The 20,951-nt window shown below is 45.1% G+C and overlaps 39 non-coding genes across 39 annotated transcripts; all 39 read right to left on the bottom strand.

The window, feature by feature from the left end:
* Positions 1-2,698: 2,698 nt before the first annotated feature.
* Positions 2,699-2,780, bottom strand: TRNAS-GCU (transfer RNA serine (anticodon GCU)). The gene has a single exon. It is a non-coding gene; the product is annotated as a tRNA-Ser (tRNA).
* Positions 2,781-4,755: 1,975 nt separating this feature from the next.
* Positions 4,756-4,837, bottom strand: TRNAS-GCU (transfer RNA serine (anticodon GCU)). The gene has a single exon. It is a non-coding gene; the product is annotated as a tRNA-Ser (tRNA).
* Positions 4,838-5,321: 484 nt separating this feature from the next.
* TRNAS-GCU (transfer RNA serine (anticodon GCU)) lies at positions 5,322-5,403 on the bottom strand. The gene has a single exon. It is a non-coding gene; the product is annotated as a tRNA-Ser (tRNA).
* Positions 5,404-5,873: 470 nt separating this feature from the next.
* TRNAS-GCU (transfer RNA serine (anticodon GCU)) lies at positions 5,874-5,955 on the bottom strand. The gene has a single exon. It is a non-coding gene; the product is annotated as a tRNA-Ser (tRNA).
* A 205-nt stretch (positions 5,956-6,160) lies between these two features.
* On the bottom strand, positions 6,161-6,242 carry TRNAS-GCU (transfer RNA serine (anticodon GCU)). The gene has a single exon. It is a non-coding gene; the product is annotated as a tRNA-Ser (tRNA).
* A 205-nt stretch (positions 6,243-6,447) lies between these two features.
* TRNAS-GCU (transfer RNA serine (anticodon GCU)) lies at positions 6,448-6,529 on the bottom strand. The gene has a single exon. It is a non-coding gene; the product is annotated as a tRNA-Ser (tRNA).
* A 198-nt stretch (positions 6,530-6,727) lies between these two features.
* Positions 6,728-6,809, bottom strand: TRNAS-GCU (transfer RNA serine (anticodon GCU)). The gene has a single exon. It is a non-coding gene; the product is annotated as a tRNA-Ser (tRNA).
* Positions 6,810-7,545: 736 nt separating this feature from the next.
* Positions 7,546-7,627, bottom strand: TRNAS-GCU (transfer RNA serine (anticodon GCU)). The gene has a single exon. It is a non-coding gene; the product is annotated as a tRNA-Ser (tRNA).
* A 206-nt stretch (positions 7,628-7,833) lies between these two features.
* TRNAS-GCU (transfer RNA serine (anticodon GCU)) lies at positions 7,834-7,915 on the bottom strand. The gene has a single exon. It is a non-coding gene; the product is annotated as a tRNA-Ser (tRNA).
* Positions 7,916-8,658: 743 nt separating this feature from the next.
* TRNAS-GCU (transfer RNA serine (anticodon GCU)) lies at positions 8,659-8,740 on the bottom strand. Its single transcript has one exon. It is a non-coding gene; the product is annotated as a tRNA-Ser (tRNA).
* Positions 8,741-9,476: 736 nt separating this feature from the next.
* TRNAS-GCU (transfer RNA serine (anticodon GCU)) lies at positions 9,477-9,558 on the bottom strand. The gene has a single exon. It is a non-coding gene; the product is annotated as a tRNA-Ser (tRNA).
* A 206-nt stretch (positions 9,559-9,764) lies between these two features.
* On the bottom strand, positions 9,765-9,846 carry TRNAS-GCU (transfer RNA serine (anticodon GCU)). The gene has a single exon. It is a non-coding gene; the product is annotated as a tRNA-Ser (tRNA).
* Positions 9,847-10,589: 743 nt separating this feature from the next.
* On the bottom strand, positions 10,590-10,671 carry TRNAS-GCU (transfer RNA serine (anticodon GCU)). Its single transcript has one exon. It is a non-coding gene; the product is annotated as a tRNA-Ser (tRNA).
* Positions 10,672-11,407: 736 nt separating this feature from the next.
* Positions 11,408-11,489, bottom strand: TRNAS-GCU (transfer RNA serine (anticodon GCU)). The gene has a single exon. It is a non-coding gene; the product is annotated as a tRNA-Ser (tRNA).
* Positions 11,490-11,695: 206 nt separating this feature from the next.
* Positions 11,696-11,777, bottom strand: TRNAS-GCU (transfer RNA serine (anticodon GCU)). Its single transcript has one exon. It is a non-coding gene; the product is annotated as a tRNA-Ser (tRNA).
* Positions 11,778-12,252: 475 nt separating this feature from the next.
* Positions 12,253-12,334, bottom strand: TRNAS-GCU (transfer RNA serine (anticodon GCU)). The gene has a single exon. It is a non-coding gene; the product is annotated as a tRNA-Ser (tRNA).
* Positions 12,335-12,539: 205 nt separating this feature from the next.
* Positions 12,540-12,621, bottom strand: TRNAS-GCU (transfer RNA serine (anticodon GCU)). Its single transcript has one exon. It is a non-coding gene; the product is annotated as a tRNA-Ser (tRNA).
* Positions 12,622-12,962: 341 nt separating this feature from the next.
* On the bottom strand, positions 12,963-13,044 carry TRNAS-GCU (transfer RNA serine (anticodon GCU)). The gene has a single exon. It is a non-coding gene; the product is annotated as a tRNA-Ser (tRNA).
* Positions 13,045-13,249: 205 nt separating this feature from the next.
* TRNAS-GCU (transfer RNA serine (anticodon GCU)) lies at positions 13,250-13,331 on the bottom strand. The gene has a single exon. It is a non-coding gene; the product is annotated as a tRNA-Ser (tRNA).
* A 348-nt stretch (positions 13,332-13,679) lies between these two features.
* TRNAS-GCU (transfer RNA serine (anticodon GCU)) lies at positions 13,680-13,761 on the bottom strand. Its single transcript has one exon. It is a non-coding gene; the product is annotated as a tRNA-Ser (tRNA).
* A 206-nt stretch (positions 13,762-13,967) lies between these two features.
* TRNAS-GCU (transfer RNA serine (anticodon GCU)) lies at positions 13,968-14,049 on the bottom strand. Its single transcript has one exon. It is a non-coding gene; the product is annotated as a tRNA-Ser (tRNA).
* A 341-nt stretch (positions 14,050-14,390) lies between these two features.
* Positions 14,391-14,472, bottom strand: TRNAS-GCU (transfer RNA serine (anticodon GCU)). The gene has a single exon. It is a non-coding gene; the product is annotated as a tRNA-Ser (tRNA).
* Positions 14,473-14,677: 205 nt separating this feature from the next.
* TRNAS-GCU (transfer RNA serine (anticodon GCU)) lies at positions 14,678-14,759 on the bottom strand. The gene has a single exon. It is a non-coding gene; the product is annotated as a tRNA-Ser (tRNA).
* Positions 14,760-15,243: 484 nt separating this feature from the next.
* Positions 15,244-15,325, bottom strand: TRNAS-GCU (transfer RNA serine (anticodon GCU)). Its single transcript has one exon. It is a non-coding gene; the product is annotated as a tRNA-Ser (tRNA).
* A 349-nt stretch (positions 15,326-15,674) lies between these two features.
* On the bottom strand, positions 15,675-15,756 carry TRNAS-GCU (transfer RNA serine (anticodon GCU)). The gene has a single exon. It is a non-coding gene; the product is annotated as a tRNA-Ser (tRNA).
* Positions 15,757-15,961: 205 nt separating this feature from the next.
* TRNAS-GCU (transfer RNA serine (anticodon GCU)) lies at positions 15,962-16,043 on the bottom strand. The gene has a single exon. It is a non-coding gene; the product is annotated as a tRNA-Ser (tRNA).
* A 483-nt stretch (positions 16,044-16,526) lies between these two features.
* On the bottom strand, positions 16,527-16,608 carry TRNAS-GCU (transfer RNA serine (anticodon GCU)). Its single transcript has one exon. It is a non-coding gene; the product is annotated as a tRNA-Ser (tRNA).
* Positions 16,609-16,949: 341 nt separating this feature from the next.
* On the bottom strand, positions 16,950-17,031 carry TRNAS-GCU (transfer RNA serine (anticodon GCU)). The gene has a single exon. It is a non-coding gene; the product is annotated as a tRNA-Ser (tRNA).
* Positions 17,032-17,092: 61 nt separating this feature from the next.
* TRNAS-GCU (transfer RNA serine (anticodon GCU)) lies at positions 17,093-17,174 on the bottom strand. Its single transcript has one exon. It is a non-coding gene; the product is annotated as a tRNA-Ser (tRNA).
* A 61-nt stretch (positions 17,175-17,235) lies between these two features.
* TRNAS-GCU (transfer RNA serine (anticodon GCU)) lies at positions 17,236-17,317 on the bottom strand. Its single transcript has one exon. It is a non-coding gene; the product is annotated as a tRNA-Ser (tRNA).
* A 340-nt stretch (positions 17,318-17,657) lies between these two features.
* TRNAS-GCU (transfer RNA serine (anticodon GCU)) lies at positions 17,658-17,739 on the bottom strand. The gene has a single exon. It is a non-coding gene; the product is annotated as a tRNA-Ser (tRNA).
* Positions 17,740-18,079: 340 nt separating this feature from the next.
* TRNAS-GCU (transfer RNA serine (anticodon GCU)) lies at positions 18,080-18,161 on the bottom strand. Its single transcript has one exon. It is a non-coding gene; the product is annotated as a tRNA-Ser (tRNA).
* A 205-nt stretch (positions 18,162-18,366) lies between these two features.
* Positions 18,367-18,448, bottom strand: TRNAS-GCU (transfer RNA serine (anticodon GCU)). Its single transcript has one exon. It is a non-coding gene; the product is annotated as a tRNA-Ser (tRNA).
* A 762-nt stretch (positions 18,449-19,210) lies between these two features.
* TRNAS-GCU (transfer RNA serine (anticodon GCU)) lies at positions 19,211-19,292 on the bottom strand. Its single transcript has one exon. It is a non-coding gene; the product is annotated as a tRNA-Ser (tRNA).
* Positions 19,293-19,353: 61 nt separating this feature from the next.
* TRNAS-GCU (transfer RNA serine (anticodon GCU)) lies at positions 19,354-19,435 on the bottom strand. The gene has a single exon. It is a non-coding gene; the product is annotated as a tRNA-Ser (tRNA).
* A 61-nt stretch (positions 19,436-19,496) lies between these two features.
* TRNAS-GCU (transfer RNA serine (anticodon GCU)) lies at positions 19,497-19,578 on the bottom strand. The gene has a single exon. It is a non-coding gene; the product is annotated as a tRNA-Ser (tRNA).
* Positions 19,579-19,918: 340 nt separating this feature from the next.
* On the bottom strand, positions 19,919-20,000 carry TRNAS-GCU (transfer RNA serine (anticodon GCU)). Its single transcript has one exon. It is a non-coding gene; the product is annotated as a tRNA-Ser (tRNA).
* Positions 20,001-20,340: 340 nt separating this feature from the next.
* On the bottom strand, positions 20,341-20,422 carry TRNAS-GCU (transfer RNA serine (anticodon GCU)). Its single transcript has one exon. It is a non-coding gene; the product is annotated as a tRNA-Ser (tRNA).
* Positions 20,423-20,770: 348 nt separating this feature from the next.
* Positions 20,771-20,852, bottom strand: TRNAS-GCU (transfer RNA serine (anticodon GCU)). Its single transcript has one exon. It is a non-coding gene; the product is annotated as a tRNA-Ser (tRNA).
* Positions 20,853-20,951: the final 99 nt, after the last annotated feature.

Here is a 20,951-nt window from a genome sequence, read left to right as displayed (position 1 = left end):
TCCTTTTGACTCCAAAGAGGCATTTCCTTTCATTGAGCGTGACTCCTTGGTCTTTCAATCTTTCGAGAACTTCCTTTAGGTTTTTATCATGTTCGGCCATGTCCTTGCCCCATACTAGAATGTCGTCCTGATGACAAACTGTGTTCTTGACGCCTTCAATATACGAAGACATTTGGCTTTGGTAGTGCTCGGATGCAGATGTTAAACCAAAGGGCAGGCAATTGCAGCAATATCTTCCAAATGGCGTCATGAAAGTCGTTAGTAATATGGAGTCCGGATGTAGCGGTATCTGCCAATAACCGGAATTACAATCAAGTTTTGAGAAGATCTCGGCTCCAGCCAGTCGTCCAAGCGTATGGTCTACAGCCGGTATCTGGTACCGTTCACGTTGTACGTAGTTATTCAGTTGCGTATAATCCACGCATATCCTTAATTCGCCAGAATCCTTTCTCACGACCACCATGGGAGCGCACCAGTCTGTGGGGTCCTCGACTCTCCGGATTACTCCCAAGTCCACCATTCGTTTCAATTCAGCTTCGACTTGTGACATCAAAGGAATCGCAACTCGACGTGGAGTCGTCACTGCATACGGTACTGCGTTCGGTTTCAGCTTCAGTTTGTAGCTTCGTTTGACTCGTCCTAAGCCGGTAAATAGTTGAGGATAATGGTCCTTTGGTCTTATACTCGTCTCCGTGAGTTGCAGCTCATCGATTCTTTGAACTATTTTCAGGTCTTCACTTGCTCTGAGGCTTAGAAGTGGAACTTGCAATTGGTCGATGAAATAGACCTTGTCATGGATGGTGGTATCTCTACTTGACAGGTAGGCTTCAATGAAACCTTTGCAGTTAATCAAGGTCTTCCCTGGTCCAAACAGACGTCGGTCAGATTTATTCAGTGCTAAGTCTTGAATTTTCGCCTTGTACAGCGAGTCTGGTATTACGCAAACGTCCGCGCCGGTATCTATCTTGAATTGAACTTGTTTTGCATTAATCCTAATGTTTACCATCCAACGATCTTGTATCTCGTCGCTGCTGACTTTTCCCAAGAAAGTATCCATTGACGTTGAGTCATCATCATCCGCACAGATCATTTGTGATGTGACCTCACGATTGTAGTTGGTGGTTGACCTTTGACACACACGCTCGTAGTGGCCAATCTTCTTACACTTCCTGCAAACTGCTCTATATGCTGGGCATCGCTCTCGATTGTGTTTCTCGAACATTCCGCATTTCTTGCCGGTATCTGAAGTAACCTTTTGATCGCGTTGAATTGGTCTTGAAGGATGAGTTGCTCTTGGTCGCCTGTTCTCCTTCGTCTGAGAGGTGTTTCGAGAGCCAAGCTTTTCGACAACAGCCGGAGTTCCGTTTTTATAACTTCCTGCGTTTAATTCTTGTTGTTGTCGGCGAACTTCTTCGGCATGGCGGGCGGTTGAGATCGCTTTCTCCAGTGTAAGGTTTCCGTCCAATTGCATTTTTTCCGACAGGGCTTTGTCTCGCACCCCGACTACTATTCGGTCTCTAAGCAATTCGTCTTGGAGAGTTCCGTAGGCACATTTCTCAATCTGTGCTCGACACGCGGTGATAAACTCTTCTACCGGTTCGCCATCTTGCTGAACTCGTGAGTTGAAGGTTGCTCGCTCGTAGATAACGTTCCTCCGGAGAATGAAATGTCCTTCGAATTTATTCATAACGACGTTGAAGTCAGACTTCTCTGCATCAGTGGCAAACGTAAATGACAAGAATACGTCATCAGCTTTGTCGCCCATCATGTATATTAACGCGTTGACTTGTTCCTCCCCTGTCTTGGAACTAAGACCGGACGCGGATCTGAATCTCTCGAACCTCCTCCTCCAGCGGGGCCACTCATTGGAATTCGAAAAGTTGAATTGGCAAGGCGGTTGCACTTGAAAGGCTGCGGCGTTCTGCATTTTCCGTGTCGAGGTAGACCGCAAATCTAGTCGATTACTGATTACTGATTAACGAATTAAAGCTAACCGTGATATCGCGCGACTAAATACCACATTAACGAACTTCTGACACCATGTTGTGTGTTTGTACGACTACACAGGAGTTGATACTTTTAAAACTATGGTTTTATTTACAATGATTTATACATGATCGAGGTCCGAGATAGACTGAATTTTTAACACAGAGAGGGGGCCTTTTTATACACGAGAGATTAGATAAATAATAGACATTAAGCTAATATGGGGCTGTTCATAAACTGGCCTACTAATAATACAAAGCATAATGTCACACAGACACACACAAAGACACGGCCGTTACAGAACCTCTCCTGGACTACGTCACACGGAGAGGTAAAAAACGCAAAATAGTAGCCAATCACTGACGGTCTTGTTTAACTGGTTTAAGTATTTTGCCTGAATCTGTGATTAAAACAATCCGGTTAAAACGACGGAGGCTAGATTCAAACTCGCGTTTTTAGAGCCCAATGTATTAGCAATCCATCGCCTTAACCACTCGGCCATCCCTTCCGCGATTTAAACGAGTTTCATCATTTTGACTGCATTTGTGTTCAAAACAAAACGGATAAAACGACGGAGGCGAAATTCGAACTCGCGCGGGCAGAGCCCAATGGATTAACAGTCCATCGCCTTAAATACTCGGCCATCCCTTCCGCGATTTAAACGAGTTTAATCATTTTGACTGCATTTAAGTTCAAAACAAAACGGATAAAACTACGGAGGCGAGATTCGAACTCGCGCGGGCAGAGCCCAATGGATTAGCAGTCCATCGCCTTAACCACTCGGCCACCCCGTCCTCGATTTAGAACTGGTATAAATATTTTGCCTGAGTTTGTGATTAAAACAATCCGGTTAAAACGACGGAGGCGAGATTCGAACTCGCGTCTTTAGAGCCCAATGTTTTAGCAATCCATCGCCTTAACCACTCGGCCATCCCTTCTTCGATTTAAGCGAGTTTAATCATTTTGACTGCATTTGTGTTCAAAACAAAACGGATAAAACGACGGAGGCGAGATTCGAACTCGCGCGGGCAGAGCCCATGGATTAGCAGTCCATCGCCTTAACCACCCCGTCCTCGATTTAAAACTGGTTGAATTATTTTGCCTGAATTTGTGATTAAAACAATCCGGTTAAAACGACGGAGGCGAGATTCGAACTCGTGTGTTTAGAGCCCAATGTAGTAGCAATCCATCGCCTTAACCATTCGGAAATCTCTTCCGCGGTTTAAACGAGTTTAATAATTTTGACTGCATTTGTGTTCAAAACAAAACGGATAAAACGACGGAAGCGAGATTAGAACTCGCGCAAACCAATGGATTAGCAGTCTATCGCCTTAACCACTCGTCCTCGATTTAAAAATGGTTTAATCATTTTGACTGCATTTGTGTTCAAAACAAAACGGATAAAACGAACGAGGCGAGATTCGAACTTGCGCGGGCAAAGCCCAATGGATTAGCAGTCCATCGCCTTAACCACCCCGTCCTCGATGTCAAACTGTTTTAATTGTTTTGCCTGAATTTGTGATTAAAACAATCCGGTTAAAACGACGGAGGTGAGATTCGAACTCGCGTGTGCAGAGCCCAAAGTATTATCAGTCCTTCGCCTTAACCACTCGGCCATCCCTTCATCGATCTGAACATGTTTAATAATTTTGACTGCATTTGTGTTCAAAACAAAACGGATAAAACGACGGAAGCGAGATTAGAACTCGCGCAAACCAATGGATTAGTTGTCCATCGCCTTAACCACCCCGTCCAAGATTTAAAACTGGTTTAATCATTTTGACTGCATTTGTGTTCAAAACAAAACGGATAAAACGACGGAGGCGAGATTCGAACTCGCGCGGCCAGAGCCCAATGGATTTGCAGTCCATCGCCTTAACCACCCCGTCCTCGATGTAAAACTGGTTTAATTATTTTGCCTGAATTTGTGATTAAAACAATCCGGTTAAAACGACGGAGGCGAGATTCGAACTCGCGTGTGCAGAGCCCAAAGTATTATCAGTCCATCGCCTTAACCACTCGGCCATCCCTTCCTTGATTTGAACATGTTTAACCATTTTGACTGCATTTGTGTTCAAAACAAAACGGATAAAACGACGGAAGCGAGATTAGAGCTCGCGCAAACCAATGGATTAGTTGTCCATCGCCTTAATCACCCCGTCCAAGATTTAAAACTGGTTTAATCATTTTGACTGCATTTGTGTTCAAAACAAAACGGATAAAACGACGGAGGCGAGATTCGAACACGCGCGGGCAGAGCCCAATGGATTAGCAGTCCATCGCTTTAACCACCGCGTCCTCAATTTAAAACTGGTTGAATTATTTTGCCTGAATTTGTGATTAAAATAATCCGGTTAAAACGTCGGAGGATAGATTCAATTTCGCGTTTTTAGAGCCCAATGTATTAGCAATCCATCGCCTTAACCACTCAGCCATCCCTTCCGCGATTTAAACGAATTTAATCATTTTGACTGCATATGTGTTCAAAACAAAACGGATAAAACGACGGAAGCGAGATTAGAACTCGCGCAAACCAATGGATTAGTTGTCCATCGCCTTAACCACCCCGTCGAAGATTTAAAACTGGTTTAATCATTTTGACTGCATTTGTGTTCAAAACAAAACGGATAAAACGACGGAGGCGAGATTCGAACACGCGCGGGCAGAGCCCAATGGATTAGCAGTCCATCGCCTTAACCACCCCGCCCTCGATTTAAAACTGGTTTAATCATTTTAACTGCATTTGTGTTCAAAACAAAACGGATAAAACGACGGAGGCGAGATTCGAACTCGCGCAGGCAGAGCCCAATGGATTAGCAGTCCATCGCCTTAACCACTCGGCCACCCCGTCCTCGATTTAGAACTGGTTTAAATATTTTGCCTGAATTTGTGATTAAAACAATCCGGTTAAAACGACGGAGGCGAGATTCGAACTCGCGTGTTTAGAGCCCAATGTATTAGCAATCCAACGCTTTAACCACTCGGCCATCCCTTCCTCGATTTAACCAAGTTTAATCATTTTGACTGCATTTGTGTTCAAAACAAAACGGATAAAACGACGGAGGCGAGATTCGAACTCGCGCGGGCAGAGCCCAATGGATTTGCAGTCCATCGCCTTAACCACCCCGTCCTCGATGTAAAACTGGTTTAATTATTTTGCCTGAATTTGTGATTAAAACAATCCGGTTAAAACGACGGAGGCGAGATTCGAACTCGCGTGTGCAGAGCCCAAAGTATTATCAGTCCATCGCTTTAACCACTCGGCCATTCCTTCCTCGATTTGAACATGTTTAATCATTTAGACTGCATTTGTGTTCAAAACAAAACGGATATAACGACGGAGGCGAGATTCGAACACGCGCGGGCAGAGCCCAATGGATTAGCAATCCATCGCCTTAACCACTCGGCCATCCCTTCCGCGATTTAAACGAATTTAATCATTTTGACTGCATTTGTGTTCAAAACAAAACGGATAAAACAACGCAGGCGAGATTCGAACTCGCGCGGGCAGAGCCCAATGGATTAGTAGTCCATCGCCTAAACCACGCCGTCCTCGATGTAAAACTGGTTTAATTATTTTGCCTGAATTTGTGATTAAAACAATCCGGTTAAAACGACGGAGGCGAAATTCGAACTCGCGTGTGCAGAGCCCAAAGTATTATCAGTCCATCGCCTTAACCACTCGGCCATCCCTTCCTCGATTTGAACATGTTTAATCATTTTGACTGCTTTTGTGTTCAAAACAAAGCGGATAAAACGACGGAAGCGAGATTAGAACTCGCGCAAACCAATGGATTAGCAGTCCATCGCCTTAACCACCCCGTCCTCGATTTAAAACTGGTTTAATCATTTTGACTGCATTTGTGTTCAAAACAAAACGGATAAAACGACGGGGGCAAGATTCGAACTCGCGCGGGCAGAGCCCAATGGATTAGCAGTCCATCGCCTTAACCACTCGGCCACCCCGTCCTCGATTTAGAACTGGTTTAAATATTTTGCCCGAATTTGTGATTAAAACAATCCGGTTAAAACGACGGAGGCGAGATTCGAACTTACGTGTTTAGAGCCCAATGTATTAGCAATCCATCGCCTTAACCACTCGGCCATCACTTCCGCGATTTAAACGTATTTAATAATTTTGACTGCATTTGTGTTCAAAACAAAACGGATAGAACAACGCAGGCGAGATTCGAACTCGCGCGGGCAGAGCCCAATGGATTAGCAGCCCATCGCCTTAACCACTCGGCCAACCCGTCCTCGATTTAGAACTAGTTTAAATATTATGCGTGAATTTGTGATTAAAACAATCCGGTTAAAACTTCGGAGGCGAGATTCGAACTCGCGTGTTTAGAGCCCAATGTAATAGCAATCCCTCACTTTAACCACTCGGCCATCCCTTCCTCGATTTAACCGAGTTTAATCATTTTGACTGCATTTGTGTTCAAAACAAAACGGATAAAACAACGGAGGCGAGATTCGAACTCGCGCAGGCAGAGCCCAATGGATTAGCAGTCCATCGCCTTAACCACTCGGCCACCCCGTCCTCGATTTAGAACTGGTTTAAATATTTTGCCCGAATTTGTGATTAAAACAATCCGGTTAAAACGACGGAGGCGAGATTCGAACTCGCGTGTTTAGAGCCCAATGTATTAGCAATCCATCGCCTTAACCACCCCGTTCTCGATTTAAAACTGGTTTAATCATTTTGACTGCATTTGTGTTCAAAACAAAACTGATAAAACGACGGAGGCGAGATTCGAACACGCGCGGGCAGAGCCCAATGGATTAGCAATCCATCGCCTTAACCACTCGGCCATCCCTTCCGCGCTTTAAACGAATTTAATCATTTTGACTGCATTTGTGTTAAAAACAAAACGGATAAAACAACGCAGGCGAGATTCGAACTCGCACGGGCAGAGCCCAATGGATTAGCAGTCCATCGCCTTAACCACGCCGTCCTCGACGTAAAACTGGTTTAATTATTTTGCCTGAATTTGTGATTAAAACAATCCGGTTAGAACGACGGAGGCGAAATTCGAACTCGCGTGTGCAGAGCCCAAAGTATTATCAGTCCATCGCCTTAACCACTCGGCCATCCCTTCCTCGATTTGAACATGTTTAATCATTTTGACTGCATTTGTGTTTAAAACAAAACGGATAAAACGACGGAAGCGAGATTAGAACTCGCGCAAACCAATGGATTAGCAGTCCATCGCCTTAACCACCCCGTCCTCGATTTAAAACTGGTTTAATCATTTTGACTGCATTTGTGTTCAAAACAAAACGGATAAAACGACGGAAGCGATATTAGAACTCGCGCATACCAATGGATTAGCAGTCCATCGCCTTAACCACCCCGTCCAAGATTTAAAACTGGTTTAATCATTTTGACTGCATTTGTGTTCAAAACAAAACGGATAAAAGGACGGAGGCGAGATTCGAACACGCGCGGGCAGAGCCCAATGGATTAGCAGTCCATCGCCTTAACCACCCCGTCCTCGATTTAAAACTGGTTTAATCATTTTGACTGCATTTGTGTTCAAACCAAAACGGATAAAACGACGGAGGCGAGATTCGAACTCGCGCGGGCAGAGCCCTATATATTAGCAGTCCATCGCCTTAACCACTCGGCCACCCCGTCCTCGATTTAAAACTGGTTTAAATATTTTTTCCTGAATTTGTGATTAAAACAATCCGGTTAAAACGACGGAGGTGAGAATCGAGCTCGCGGGTTTAGAGCCCTATATATTAGCAATCCATCGCTTTAACCACTCGGCCATCCCTTCCTCGATTTAACCGAGTTTAATCATTTTGACTGCATTTGTGTTCAAAACAAAACGGATAAAACGACGGAGGCGAGATTCGAACTCGCGCGGGCAGAGCCCAATGGATTAGCAATCCATCGCCTTAACCACTCGGCCATCCCTTCCGCGCTTTAAACGAATTTAATCATTTTGACTGCATTTGTGTTCAAAACAAAACGGATAAAACAACGCAGGCGAGATTCGAACTCGCACGGGCAGAGCCCCATGAATTAGCAGTCCATCGTCTTAACCACGCCGTCCTCGATGTAAAACTGGTTTAATTATTTTGCCTGAATTTGTGATTAAAACAATCCGGTTAAAACGACGGAGGCGAAATTCGAACTCGCGTGTGCAGAGCCCAAAGTATTATCAGTCCATCGCCTGAACCATTCGGCCATCCCTTCCTCGATTTGAACATGTTTAATCATTTTGACTGCATTTGTGTTCAAAACAAAACGGATAAAACGACGGAAGCGAGATTAGAACTCGCGCAAACCAATGGATTAGCAGTCCATCGCCTTAACCACCCCGTCCTCGATTTAAAAGTGGTTTAATCATTTTGACTGCATTTGTGTTCAAAACAAAACGGATAAAACGACGGAGGCGAGATTCGAACACGCGCGGGCAGAGCCCAATGGATTAGCAATTCATCGCCTTAACCACTCGGCCATCCCTTCCGCGATTTAAACGAATTTAATCATTTTGACTGCATTTGTGTTCAAAACAAAACGGATAAAACAACGCAGGCGAGATTAGAACTCGCGCAAACCAATGGATTAGCAGTCCATCGCCTTAACCACCCCGTTCTCGATTTAAAACTGGTTTAATCATTTTGACTGCATTTGTGTTCAAAACAAAACGGATAAAACGACGGAGGCGAGATTCGAACACGCGCGGGCAGAGCCCAATGGATTAGCAATCCATCGCCTTAACCACTCGGCCATCCCTTCCGCGCTTTAAACGAATTTAATCATTTTGACTGCATTTGTGTTAAAAACAAAACGGATAAAACAACGCAGGCGAGATTCGAACTCGCACGGGCAGAGCCCAATGGATTAGCAGTCCATCGCCTTAACCACGCCGTCCTCGACGTAAAACTGGTTTAATTATTTTGCCTGAATTTGTGATTAAAACAATCCGGTTAGAACGACGGAGGCGAAATTCGAACTCGCGTGTGCAGAGCCCAAAGTATTATCAGTCCATCGCCTTAACCACTCGGCCATCCCTTCCTCGATTTGAACATGTTTAATCATTTTGACTGCATTTGTGTTTAAAACAAAACGGATAAAACGACGGAAGCGAGATTAGAACTCGCGCAAACCAATGGATTAGCAGTCCATCGCCTTAACCACCCCGTCCTCGATTTAAAACTGGTTTAATCATTTTGACTGCATTTGTGTTCAAAACAAAACGGATAAAACGACGGAAGCGATATTAGAACTCGCGCATACCAATGGATTAGCAGTCCATCGCCTTAACCACCCCGTCCAAGATTTAAAACTGGTTTAATCATTTTGACTGCATTTGTGTTCAAAACAAAACGGATAAAAGGACGGAGGCGAGATTCGAACACGCGCGGGCAGAGCCCAATGGATTAGCAGTCCATCGCCTTAACCACCCCGTCCTCGATTTAAAACTGGTTTAATCATTTTGACTGCATTTGTGTTCAAACCAAAACGGATAAAACGACGGAGGCGAGATTCGAACTCGCGCGGGCAGAGCCCTATATATTAGCAGTCCATCGCCTTAACCACTCGGCCACCCCGTCCTCGATTTAGAACTGGTTTAAATATTTTTTCCTGAATTTGTGATTAAAACAATCCGGTTAAAACGACGGAGGTGAGAATCGAGCTCGCGGTTTTAGAGCCCTATATATTAGCAATCCATCGCTTTAACCACTCGGCCATCCCTTCCTCGATTTAACCGAGTTTAATCATTTTGACTGCATTTGTGTTCAAAACAAAACGGATAAAACGACGGAGGCGAGATTCGAACTCGCGCGGGCAGAGCCCAATGGATTAGCAATCCATCGCCTTAACCACTCGGCCATCCCTTCCGCGCTTTAAACGAATTTAATCATTTTGACTGCATTTGTGTTCAAAACAAAACGGATAAAACAACGCAGGCGAGATTCGAACTCGCACGGGCAGAGCCCCATGAATTAGCAGTCCATCGTCTTAACCACGCCGTCCTCGATGTAAAACTGGTTTAATTATTTTGCCTGAATTTGTGATTAAAACAATCCGGTTAAAACGACGGAGGCGAAATTCGAACTCGCGTGTGCAGAGCCCAAAGTATTATCAGTCCATTGCCTGAACCATTCGGCCATCCCTTCCTCGATTTGAACATGTTTAATCATTTTGACTGCATTTGTGTTCAAAACAAAACGGATAAAACGACGGAAGCGAGATTAGAACTCGCGCAAACCAATGGATTAGCAGTCCATCGCCTTAACCACCCCGTCCTCGATTTAAAAGTGGTTTAATCATTTTGACTGCATTTGTGTTCAAAACAAAACGGATAAAACGACGGAGGCGAGATTCGAACACGCGCGGGCAGAGCCCAATGGATTAGCAATTCATCGCCTTAACCACTCGGCCATCCCTTCCGCGATTTAAACGAATTTAATCATTTTGACTGCATTTGTGTTCAAAACAAAACGGATAAAACAACGCAGGCGAGATTAGAACTCGCGCAAACCAATGGATTAGCAGTCCATCGCCTTAACCACCCCGTTCTCGATTTAAAACTGGTTTAATCATTTTGACTGCATTTGTGTTCAAAACAAAACGGATAAAACGACGGAGGCGAGATTCGAACACGCGCGGGCAGAGCCCAATGGATTAGCAATCCATCGCCTTAACCACTCGGCCATCCCTTCCGCGCTTTAAACGAATTTAATCATTTTGACTGCATTTGTGTTAAAAACAAAACGGATAAAACAACGCAGGCGAGATTCGAACTCGCACGGGCAGAGCCCAATGGATTAGCAGTCCATCGCCTTAACCACGCCGTCCTCGACGTAAAACTGGTTTAATTATTTTGCCTGAATTTGTGATTAAAACAATCCGGTTAGAACGACGGAGGCGAAATTCGAACTCGCGTGTGCAGAGCCCAAAGTATTATCAGTCCATCGCCTTAACCACTCGGCCATCCCTTCCTCGATTTGAACATGTTTAATCATTTTGACTGCATTTGTGTTTAAAACAAAACGGATAAAACGACGGAAGCGAGATTAGAACTCGCGCAAACCAATGGATTAGCAGTCCATCGCCTTAACCACCCCGTCCTCGATTTAAAACTGGTTTAATCATTTTGACTGCATTTGTGTTCAAAACAAAACGGATAAAACGACGGAAGCGATATTAGAACTCGCGCATACCAATGGATTAGCAGTCCATCGCCTTAACCACCCCGTCCAAGATTTAAAACTGGTTTAATCATTTTGACTGCATTTGTGTTCAAAACAAAACGGATAAAAGGACGGAGGCGAGATTCGAACACGCGCGGGCAGAGCCCAATGGATTAGCAGTCCATCGCCTTAACCACCCCGTCCTCGATTTAAAACTGGTTTAATCATTTTGACTGCATTTGTGTTCAAACCAAAACGGATAAAACGACGGAGGCGAGATTCGAACTCGCGCGGGCAGAGCCCTATATATTAGCAGTCCATCGCCTTAACCACTCGGCCACCCCGTCCTCGATTTAGAACTGGTTTAAATATTTTTTCCTGAATTTGTGATTAAAACAATCCGGTTAAAACGACGGAGGTGAGAATCGAGCTCGCGGGTTTAGAGCCCTATATATTAGCAATCCATCGTTTTAACCACTCGGCCATCCCTTCCTCGATTTAACCGAGTTTAATCATTTTGACTGCATTTGTGTTCAAAACAAAACGGATAAAACGACGGAGGCGAGATTCGAACTCGCGCGGGCAGAGCCCAATGGATTAGCAATCCATCGCCTTAACCACTCGGCCATCCCTTCCGCGCTTTAAACGAATTTAATCATTTTGACTGCATTTGTGTTCAAAACAAAACGGATAAAACAACGCAGGCGAGATTCGAACTCGCACGGGCAGAGCCCCATGAATTAGCAGTCCATCGTCTTAACCACGCCGTCCTCGATGTAAAACTGGTTTAATTATTTTGCCTGAATTTGTGATTAAAACAATCCGGTTAAAACGATGGAGGCGAGATTCGAACTCGCGTGGACAGAGCCCAATGTATCAGCATTCCATCGCCTTAACCACTCGGCCATCCCTTCCGGGATTATAGGAGTTAAATCATTTTGACTGCATTTGTGTTCAAAACAAAACGGATAAAACGACGGAGGCGAGATTCGAACTCGCGCGGGCAGAGCCCAATGGATTAGCAGTCCATCGCCTTAACCACCCTGTCCTCGATTTAAAACTGGTTTAATTATTTTGCCTGAATTTGTGATTAAAACAAACCGGTTAAAACGACGGAGGCGAGATTCGAACTCGCGTGGACAGAGCCCAATGGATTAGCAGTCCATCGCCTTAACCACGCGGCCACCCCGTCCTTGATTTAAAACTGGTTTAATTATTTTGCCTGAATCTGTGATTAAAACAATCCGGTTAAAACGAAGGAGGCAAAATTCGAACTCGCGTGTTTAGGGCCCAATGTATTAGCAATCCATCGCCTTAACCACTCGCCCACCCCGTCCTCGATTTAACCGAGTTTAATCATTTTGACTGCGTTTGTGTTCAAACCAAAACGGACAAAACGACGGAGGCGAGATTCGAACTCGCGCGGGCAGAGCCCAATGGATTAGCAGTCCATCGCCTTAACCACTCGGCCACCCCGTCCTTGATCTAAAACTGGTTTAATTATTTTGCCTGAATTTGTGATTATAACAATCCGGTTAAAACGACGGAGGCGAGATTCGAACTCGCGTGTTTAGAGCCCAATGTATCAGCATTCCATCGCCTTAACCACTCGGCCATCCCTTCCGGGATTTAAAGGAGTTAAATCATTTTGACTGCATTTGTGTTCAAAACAAAACAGATAAAACAACGGAGACGAGATTCGAACTAGCGCGGGCAGAGCCCAATGGATTAGCAGTCCATCGCCTTAACCACCCTGTCCTCGATTTAAAACTGGTTTAATTATTTTGCCTGAATTTGTGATTAAAACCAACCGGTTAAAACGACGGAGGCGAGATTCGAACTCGCGCGGGCAGAGCCCAATGGATTAGCAGTCCATCGCCTTAACCACTCGGCCACCCCGTCCTTGATTTAAAACTGGTTTAATTATTTTGCCTGAATCTGTGATTAAAACAATCCGGTTAAAACGAAGGAGGCAAAATTCGAACTCGCGTGTTTAGGGCCCAATGTATTAGCAATCCATCGCCTTAACCACTCGGCCATCCCTTCCGGGATTTAAAGGAGTTAAATCATTTTGACTGCATTTGTGTTCAAAACAAAACGGATTAAACGACGGAGGCGAGATTCGAACTCGCGCGGGCAGAGCCCAATGGATTAGCAGTCCATCGCCTTAACCACACGCCCACCCCGTCCTCAAGTTAACCAAGTTTAATAATTTTGACTGCATTTGTGTTCAAAACAAAACGGATAAAACGACGGAGGCGAGATTCGAACTCGCGTGTTTAGGGCCCAATGGATTAGCAGTCCATCACTTTAACCACTCGGCCACCGCGTCCTTGATTTAAAACTGGTTTAATTATTTTGCCTGAATTTGTGATTAAAACAATCCGGTTAAAACGACTGAGGCGAGATTCGAACTCGCGTGTTTAGAGCCCAATGTATCAGCATTCCATCGCCTTAACCACTCGGCAATCCCTTTCGCGATTTAAAGGAGTTAAATCATTTTGACTGCATTTGTGTTCAAAACAAAACGGATAAAACGACGGAGGCGAGATTCGAACTCGCGCGGGCAGAGCACAATGGATTAGCAGTCCATCGCCTTAACCACTTGGCCACCCCGTCCTTGAATTTAAAACTGGTTTAATTATATTGCCTGAATCTGTGATTAAAACAATCCGGTTAAAACGAAGGAGGCAAAATTCGAACTCGCGTGTTTAGGGCCCAATGTATTAGCAATCCATCGCCTTAACCACTCGCCCACCCCGTCCTCGATTTAACCGAGTTTAATCATTTTGACTGCGTTTGTGTTCAAACCAAAACGGACAAAACGACGGAGGCGAGATTCGAACTCGCGCGGGCAGAGCCCAATGGATTAGCAGTCCATCGCCTTAACCACTCGGCCACCCCGTCCTTGATCTAAAACTGGTTTAATTATTTTGCCTGAATTTGTGATTATAACAATCCGGTTAAAACGACGGAGGCGAGATTCGAACTCGCGTGTTTAGAGCCCAATGTATCAGCATTCCATCGCCTTAACCACTCGGCCATCCCTTCCGGGATTTAAAGGAGTTAAATCATTTTGACTGCATTTGTGTTCAAAACAAAACAGATAAAACAACGGAGACGAGATTCGAACTAGCGCGGGCAGAGCCCAATGGATTAGCAGTCCATCGCCTTAACCACCCTGTCCTCGATTTAAAACTGGTTTAATTATTTTGCCTGAATTTGTGATTAAAACCAACCGGTTAAAACGACGGAGGCGAGATTCGAACTCGCGCGGGCAGAGCCCAATGGATTAGCAGTCCATCGCCTTAACCACTCGGCCACCCCGTCCTTGATTTAAAACTGGTTTAATTATTTTGCCTGAATCTGTGATTAAAACAATCCGGTTAAAACGAAGGAGGCAAAATTCGAACTCGCGTGTTTAGGGCCCAATGTATTAGCAATCCATCGCCTTAACCACTCGGCCATCCCTTCCGGGATTTAAAGGAGTTAAATCATTTTGACTGCATTTGTGTTCAAAACAAAACGGATTAAACGACGGAGGCGAGATTCGAACTCGCGCGGGCAGAGCCCAATGGATTAGCAGTCCATCGCCTTAACCACACGCCCACCCCGTCCTCAAGTTAACCAAGTTTAATAATTTTGACTGCATTTGTGTTCAAAACAAAACGGATAAAACGACGGAGGCGAGATTGGAACTCGCGTGTTTAGAGCCCAATGTATCAGCAGTCCATCGCTTTAACCATCCTGTCCTCGATTTAAAGCTGGTTTACTTATTTTGCCTGAATTTGTGATTTGAACAATCCGGTTAAAACGACGGAGGCGAGATTCGAACTCGCGTGTTTAGGGCCCAATGGATTAGCAGTCCATCACTTTAACCACTCGGCCACCGCGTCCTTGATTTAAAACTGGTTTAATTATTTTGCCTGAATTTGTGATTAAAACAATCCGGTTAAAACGACTGAGGCGAGATTCGAACTCGCGTGTTTAGAGCCCAATGTATCAGCATTCCATCGCCTTAACCACTCGGCAATCCCTTTCGCGATTTAAAGGAGTTAAATCATTTTGACTGCATTTGTGTTCAAAACAAAACGGATAAAACGACGGAGGCGAGATTCGAACTCGCGCGGGCAGAGCACAATGGATTAGCAGTCCATCGCCTTAACCACTTGGCCACCCCGTCCTTGAATTTAAAACTGGTTTAATTATATTGCCTGAATTTGTGATTATAACAATCCATTTAAAACGACGGAGGCGAGATTCGAACTCGCGTGTTTAGAGCCCAATGTATCAGCATTCCATCGCCTTAACCACTCGGCCATCCCTTCCGGGATTTAAAGGAGTTAAATCATTTTCACTGCATTTGTGTTCAAAACAAAACGGATAAAACGACGGAGGCGAGATTCGAACTCTCGCGGGCAGAGCCGAATGCATTAGCAGTCCATCGCCTTAACCACTCGCCCACCCCGTCCTCGATTTAACCGAGTTTAATCATTTTGACTGCGTTTGTGTTCAAACCAAAACGGACAAAACGACGGAGGCGAGATTCGAACTCGCGCGGGCAGAGCCCAATGGATTAGCAGTCCATCGCCTTAACCACTCGGCCACCCCGTCCTTGATCTAAAACTGGTTTAATTATTTTGCCTGAATTTGTGATTATAACAATCCGGTTAAAACGACGGAGGCGAGATTCGAACTCGCGTGTTTAGAGCCCAATGTATCAGCATTCCATCGCCTTAACCACTCGGCCATCCCTTCCGGGATTTAAAGGAGTTAAATCATTTTGACTGCATTTGTGTTCAAAACAAAACAGATAAAACGACGGAGACGAGATTCGAACTCGCGCGGGCAGAGCCCAATGGATTAGCAGTCCATCGCCTTAACCACACGCCCACCCCGTCCTCAAGTTAACCAAGTTTAATAATTTTGACTGCATTTGTGTTCAAAACAAAACGGATAAAACGACTGAGGCGAGATTCGAACTCGCGTGTTTAGAGCCCAATGTATCAGCATTCCATCGCCTTAACCACTCGGCAATCCCTTTCGCGATTTAAAGGAGTTAAATCATTTTGACTGCATTTGTGTTCAAAACAATCCGTTTAAAACGACGGAGGCGAGATTCGAACTCGCGTGTTTAGAGCCCAATGTATCAGCATTCCATCGCCTTTACCACTCGGCCATCCCTTCCGGGATTTAAAGGAGTAAAATCATTTTGACTGCATTTGTGTTCAAAACAAAACGGATAAAACGACGGAGGCGAGATTCGAACTCGCGCGAGCAGAGCCCAATGGATTAGCAGTCCATCGCCATACCCACCCTGTCCTCGATTTAAAACTGGTTTAATTATTTTGCCTGAATTTGTGATTAAAACAAACCGGTTAAAACGACGGAGGCGAGATTCGAACTCGCGCGGGCAGAGCGCAATGGATTAGCAGTCCATCGCCTTAACCACTCGGCCACCCCGTCCTTGATTTAAAACTGGTTTAATTATTTTGCCTGAATTTGTGATTAAAACCACCCGGTTAAAACGACGGAGGCGAGATTCGAACTCGCGTGTTTAGAGCCCAATGTATCAGCATTCCATCGCCTTAACCACTCGGCCATCCCTTCCGGGATTTAAAGGAGTTAAATCATTTTGACTGCATTTGTGTTCAAAACAAAACAGATAAAACGACGGAGACGAGATTCGAACTCGCGCGGGCAGAGCCCAATGGATTAGCAGTCCATCGCCTTAACCTCCCTGTCCTCGATTTAAAACTGGTTTAATTATTTTGCCTGAATTTGTGATTAAAACAATCCGGTTAAAACGACGGAGGCGAGATTCGAACTCGCATGGACAGAGCCCAATGGATTAGCAGTCCATCGCCTTAACCACGCGGCCACCCCGTCCTTGATTTAACCGAGTTTAATCATTTTGACTGCATTTGTGTTCAAAACAAAACGGATAAAACGACGGTGGCGAGATTCGAACTCACGCGGGCAGAGCCCAATGGATTAGCAGTCCATCGCCTTAACCACTCGCCCACCCCGTCCTCGATTTAACCGAGTTTAATCATTTTGACTGCATTTGTGTTCAAACCAAAACGGACAAAACGACGGAGACGAGATTCGAACTCGCGCGGGCAGAGCCCAATGGATTAGCAGTCCATCGCCTTAACCACTCGGCCACCCCGTCCTTGATTTAAAACTGGTTTAATTATTTTCCCTGAATTTATGATTATAACAATCCGGTTTAAACGACGGAGGCGAGATTCGAACTCGCGTGTTTAGGGCCCAATGTATCAGCATTCCATCGCCTTAACCACTCGGCCATCCCTTCCGGGATTATAGGAGTTAAATCATTTTGACTGCATTTGTGTTCAAAACAAAACGGATAAAACGACGGAGGCGAGATTCGAACTCGCGCGAGCAGAGCCCAATGGATTAGCAGTCCATCGCCTTACCCACCCTGTCCTCGATTTAAAACTGGTTTAATTATTTTGCCTGAATTTGTGATTAAAACAAACAGGTTAAAACGACCGAGGCGAGATTCGAACTCGCGCGGGCAGAGCACAATGGATTAGCAGTCCATCGCCTTAACCACTCGGCCACCCCGTCCTTCATTTAAAACTGGTTTAATTATTTTGCCTGAATTTGTGATTATAACAATCCGTTTAAAACGGCGGAGGCGAGATTCGAACTCGCGTGTTTAGAGCCCAATGTATCAGCATTCCATCGCCTTAACCACTCGGCCATCCCTTCCGGGATTATAGGAGTTAAATCATTTTGACTGCATTTGTGTTCAAAACAAAACGGATAAAACGACGGAGGCGAGATTCGAACTCGCGCGGGCAGAGTCCAATGGATTAGCAGTCCATCGCCTTAACCACCCTGTCCTCGATTTAAAACTGGTTTAATTATTTTGTCTGAATTTGTGATTAAAACAAACCGGTTAAAACGACGGAGGCGAGATTCGAACTCGCGTGGACAGAGCCCAATGGATTAGCAGTCCATCGCCTTAACCACTCGGCCACCCCGTCCTTGATCTAAAACTGGTTTAATTATTTTGCCTGAATTTGTGATTATAACAATCCGGTTAAAACGACGGAGGCGAGATTCGAACTCGCGTGTTTAGAGCCCAATGTATCAGCATTCCATCGCCTTAACCACTCGGCCATCCCTTCCGGGATTTAAAGGAGTTAAATCATTTTGACTGCATTTGTGTTCAAAACAAAACAGATAAAACGACGGAGACGAGATTCGAACTCGCGCGGGCAGAGCCCAATGGATTAGCAGTCCATCGCCTTAACCACACGCCCACCCCGTCCTCAAGTTAACCAAGTTTAATAATTTTGACTGCATTTGTGTTCAAAACAAAACGGATAAAACGACTGAGGCGAGATTCGAACTCGCGTGTTTAGAGCCCAATGTATCAGCATTCCATCGCCTTAACCACTCGGCAATCCCTTTCGCGATTTAAAGGAGTTAAATCATTTTGACTGCATTTGTGTTCAAAACAATCCGTTTAAAACGACGGAGGCGAGATTCGAACTCGCGTGTTTAGAGCCCAATGTATCAGCATTCCATCGCCTTTACCACTCGGCCACCCCTTCCGGGATTTAAAGGAGTAAAATCATTTTGACTGCATTTGTGTTCAAAACAAAACGGATAAAACGACGGAGGCGAGATTCGAACTCGCGCGAGCAGAGCCCAATGGATTAGCAGTCCATCGCCATACCCACCCTGTCCTCGATTTAAAACTGGTTTAATTATTTTGCCTGAATTTGTGATTAAAACCACCCGGTTAAAACGACGGAGGCGAGATTCGAACTCGCGTGTTTAGAGCCCAATGTATCAGCATTCCATCGCCTTAACCACTCGGCCATCCCTTCCGGGATTTAAAGGAGTTAAATCATTTTGACTGCATTTGTGTTCAAAACAAAACAGATAAAACGACGGAGACGAGATTCGAACTCGCGCGGGCAGAGCCCAATGGATTAGCAGTCCATCGCCTTAACCTCCCTGTCCTCGATTTAAAACTGGTTTAATTATTTTGCCTGAATTTGTGATTAAAACAATCCGGTTAAAACGACGGAGGCGAGATTCGAACTCGCATGGACAGAGCCCAATGGATTAGCAGTCCATCGCCTTAACCACGCGGCCACCCCGTCCTTGATTTAACCGAGTTTAATCATTTTGACTGCATTTGTGTTCAAAACAAAACGGATAAAACGACGGTGGCGAGATTCGAACTCACGCGGGCAGAGCCCAATGGATTAGCAGTCCATCGCCTTAACCACTCGCCCACCCCGTCCTCGATTTAACCGAGTTTAATCATTTTGACTGCATTTGTGTTCAAACCAAAACGGACAAAACGACGGAGACGAGATTCGAACTCGCGCGGGCAGAGCCCAATGGATTAGCAGTCCATCGCCTTAACCACTCGGCCACCCCGTCCTTGATTTAAAACTGGTTTAATTATTTTCCCTGAATTTATGATTATAACAATCCGGTTTAAACGACGGAGGCGAGATTCGAACTCGCGTGTTTAGGGCCCAATGTATCAGCATTCCATCGCCTTAACCACTCGGCCATCCCTTCCGGGATTATAGGAGTTAAATCATTTTGACTGCATTTGTGTTCAAAACAAAACGGATAAAACGACGGAGGCGAGATTCGAACTCGCGCGAGCAGAGCCCAATGGATTAGCAGTCCATCGCCTTACCCACCCTGTCCTCGATTTAAAACTGGTTTAATTATTTTGCCTGAATTTGTGATTAAAACAAACAGGTTAAAACGACCGAGGCGAGATTCGAACTCGCGCGGGCAGAGCACAATGGATTAGCAGTCCATCGCCTTAACCACTCGGCCACCCCGTCCTTCATTTAAAACTGGTTTAATTATTTTGCCTGAATTTGTGATTATAACAATCCGTTTAAAACGGCGGAGGCGAGATTCGAACTCGCGTGTTTAGAGCCCAATGTATCAGCATTCCATCGCCTTAACCACTCGGCCATCCCTTCCGGGATTATAGGAGTTAAATCATTTTGACTGCATTTGTGTTCAAAACAAAACGGATAAAACGACGGAGGCGAGATTCGAACTCGCGCGGGCAGAGTCCAATGGATTAGCAGTCCATCGCCTTAACCACCCTGTCCTCGATTTAAAACTGGTTTAATTATTTTGTCTGAATTTGTGATTAAAACAAACCGGTTAAAACGACGGAGGCGAGATTCGAACTCGCGTGGACAGAGCCCAATGGATTAGCAGTCCATCGCCTTAACCACGCGGCCACCCCGTCCTTGATTTAAAACTGGTTTAATTATTTTCCCTGAATTTGTGATTATAACAATCCGGTTAAAACGACGGAGGCGAGATTCGAACTCGCGTGTTTAGGGCCCAATGTATCAGCATTCCATCGCCTTAACCACTCGGCCATCCCTTCCGTGATTTAAAGGAGTTAAATCATTTTGACTGCATTTGTGTTCAAAACAAAACGGATAAAACGACGGAGGCGAGATTCGAACTCTCGCGGGCAGAGCCGAATGCATTAGCAGTCCATCGCCTTAACCACTCGCCTACCCCGTCCTCGATTTAACCGAGTTTAATCATTTTGACTGCATTTGTGTTCAAACCAAAACGGACAAAACGACGGAGGCGAGATTCGAACTCGCGCGGGCAGAGCCCAATGGATTAGCAGTCCATCGCCTTAACCACTCGGCCACCCCTTCCTTGATCTAAAACTGGTTTAATTATTTTGCCTGAATTTGTGATTATAACAATCCGGTTAAAACGACGGAGGCGAGATTCGAACTCGCGTGTTTAGAGCC

The sequence above is a fragment of the Phalangium opilio genome, unplaced genomic scaffold (genome assembly GCF_054372755.1).
Source record: "Phalangium opilio isolate 3A_F unplaced genomic scaffold, DU_Popi_V2 ptg000089l_1, whole genome shotgun sequence".
In the NCBI taxonomy this organism is placed as follows: domain Eukaryota; kingdom Metazoa; phylum Arthropoda; class Arachnida; order Opiliones; family Phalangiidae; genus Phalangium; species Phalangium opilio.
Note: the sequence above shows the minus strand (reverse complement) of the source record. Positions and strands in the feature narration are given on the sequence as shown.